Genomic DNA, 3188 nt, shown 5'->3' on the forward strand with positions numbered 1-3188 from the left:
TTTTTTTTTGAATTATGATTTTTTAAAGTCCAATTGCATGAAAAGTAAAAAAAGTCTTGCTTCTCTTGAAAACAAGAGGCTGTGTCTCAGTATTTGGAGTGTAGTGCATACTGGGCAAGATGAATCAATTTTTAAATAAACAGTTAAGGCAGACTAGATAATTGTGTAAGTTGAAGCTTGTTGAGTCTATCACGTCATTTCTTACCAGACATCATCTAATCACTTTTTTCAGAAATGCTAGCATCTACGCTGACACATCCACACTGAAATGATGCACATATTTCAAGCTCTTCTTCCTCAATAGGCCCAAATACATGGGATGCAGTCTTCTGTTTATGGCTTTTGTGTTGTATGGGTTCCCTTTCCCACCTGCCACCACCGACATTCACCCATCTGTTCACAGGGAGGGGGTCTCACAAACCCACCTGCGGGATGCTAGACCAATGTGAACTTGGATTCCGAGGTGCTACCACCCATTTGTTCAGCCTGAGATGTAGGGTTAGAGTTGTGTACTTCAGGTATGTGGCCTTTTCCTCGTAACTCTGAATGGTAGATATTTAATACTGGTAGAAACAGAAACTTGGGGTGATTAAGTAACAAACGTAAGCTGAGGCTACACAGAGCATTAGTTTGCACCAATGTCTGTTGCCTCCACTTTCCAGTTGCCACAATACCATCATCACAGGGCTAGGCAAACGTCAGCACAAGGGGGACCAGCAGACTGGAGCCATCAGCATTAGTAAGTCAACGTTGCCCCCAGGCAGTTTCCCTCTATTTCTGGTCGGGGATCCGTCTTGGTTCTTCTGCTTTCCTTTGATGACAAGATCATTCAGGGCTCACCAGCAATTTAGTATTTGCCTTCTATATAAGAAATGTAGGAACCCAGCATAATTTACTGTTCAAAAGATAAGCAACTGGAGTGGCGGACCCAGCGCGGCTGCGGCTGCAGCAGTAGCGGCTTTTCCTCTAGCCGGAAGCTGAGCTGAAAGCCCTAGAATAAGCCCAGTGTGTTGCTGCTGTTGCTGTCCTCTGGCTTGGTTTGCGCACGCGGTGGGAAATATTGCTGTCCGACCAGCAGTCTTTTGACCTCAGGACTGCATCTCTATTCTTCTGGAGTTTCAGAGGAGAAAGAGAATCTGTCATTAGCACTGTGTGCTTTTCACAATCACAATACCAGTAACCCTGCATCCAGAGGTAATAAACAAATTGGTTATGTTTCCTTCCTACCTTTCCTGAAGTTTCTACATTTGCAGAGTTCTGGAAAGCCTTTGAAGATAATGGTCGTCAGAAAACAGGAGGAAGGAATAGCCATGTGTCTGACAGGGTCTTGGTGCTCCAACCGGGTGTCAGGCCTGTGCCTCTGAGGTGGAAGAGCCGAGTTCAGGACGTTGGTCCACCAGAGACCTCCTGGCTCCACGTAATATCAAACGGCAAAAGGTCTCCCAGAGATCTCCATCTCAACACTAAGACCCAGCTCCACTCAACAACCAGCAAGTTCCAGTGCTGGACACCCCATGCCAAACAACCAGCAAGACAGAAACACAACCCAACCCACTAGCAGAGAGGCTGCCTAAAATCATAAAAAGGTCACAGACACTCCAAAACACACCACCAGACACAGTCCTGCCCACCAGAAAGGCAAGATCCAGCTGCATCCACCAGAACACAGGCACCAGTCCCCTCCACCAGGAAGCCTACACAACCCACTGAACCAACCTTACCCACTGAGGGCAGACACCAAAAACAATGGGAATTATGAACCTGCAGCCTGTGAAAAGGAGACCCCAAACACAGTAAGTGAAGCAAAATGAGAAGACAGAGAAACACACAGCAGATGAAGGAGCAAGGTAAAAACCCACCAGACCTAACGAAGAGGAAATAGGCAGTCTACCTGAAAAAGAATTCAGAGTAATGATAGTAAACATGATCCAAAATCTTGGAAATAGAATGGAGAAAATACAAGAAACATTTAACAAGGACCTAGAAGAACTAAAGGGCAAACAAACTGATGAACAACACAATAAATGAAATTAAAAATTCTCTAGAAGGAATCAATAGCAGAATAACTGAGGCAGAAGAATAGATAAGTGACCTGGAAGATAAAACAGTGGAAATAACTACCACAGAGCAGATAAAACATAATGAAAAGAATTGAGAACAGTCTCAGAGACTAATGGGACAGCATTAAACGCACCAACATTTGAATTATAGGGGTCCTTGAAGAAGAAGAGAAAAAGAAAGGGACTGAGAAAATATTTGAAGAGATTATAGTTGAAAACTTCCCTAATATGGGAAAGGAAATAGTCAATCAAGTCCAGGAAGCACAGAGAGTCCCATACAGGATAAATCCAAGGAGAAACATGCCAAGACACATATTAATCAAACTATCAAAAATTAAATACAAAGAAAAAATATTAAAAGCAACAAGGGAAAAACAACAAATAACATACAAGGGAATCCCCATAAGGTTAACAGCTGATCTTTCAGCAGAAACTTTGCAAGTCAAAAGGGAGTGGCAGGACATATTTAAAGGAATAAAAGGGAAAAACATACAACCAAGATTACTCTACCCAGCAGGGATCTCATTGAGATTCAACGGAGAAATTAGTGGCAAGATGGGAATAAAGACACAGACCTACTAGAGAATGGACTTGAGGATATGGGGAGGGGAAAGGGTTAGCTGTGACAAAGTAAGAGAGTGGCATGGACATATATACATTGCCAAACGTAAAATAGCTAGTGGGAAGCAACCGCATAGCACAGGGAGATCAGCTCGGTGCTTTGTGACCACCTAGAGGGGTGGGGTGGGGAGGGTGGGAGGGAGGGAGATGCAAGAGGGAAGAGATATGGGAACATATGTATATGTATAACTGATTCACTTTGTTATAAAGCAGAAACTGACACACCATTGCAAAGCAATTATACTCCAATAAAGATGTTAAAAAAAACCCCAGAAAACCTTTACAGACAAGCAAAAGCTAAGAGAATTCAGCACCACCAAACCAGTTTTACAACAAATGCTAAAGGAACTTCTCTAGGCAAGAAACACAAGAGAAGGAAAAGGCCTACAATAACAAACCCAAAACAATTAAGAAAATGGTAATAGGAACATACACATCAATAACTACCTTAAATGTAAATGGATTAAATGCTCCAACCAAAAGACATACACTGGCTGAATGGATACA

Source organism: Balaenoptera physalus (genome assembly GCF_965194825.1).
Source record: "Balaenoptera physalus genome assembly, chromosome: 5".
NCBI lineage: Eukaryota > Metazoa > Chordata > Mammalia > Artiodactyla > Balaenopteridae > Balaenoptera > Balaenoptera physalus.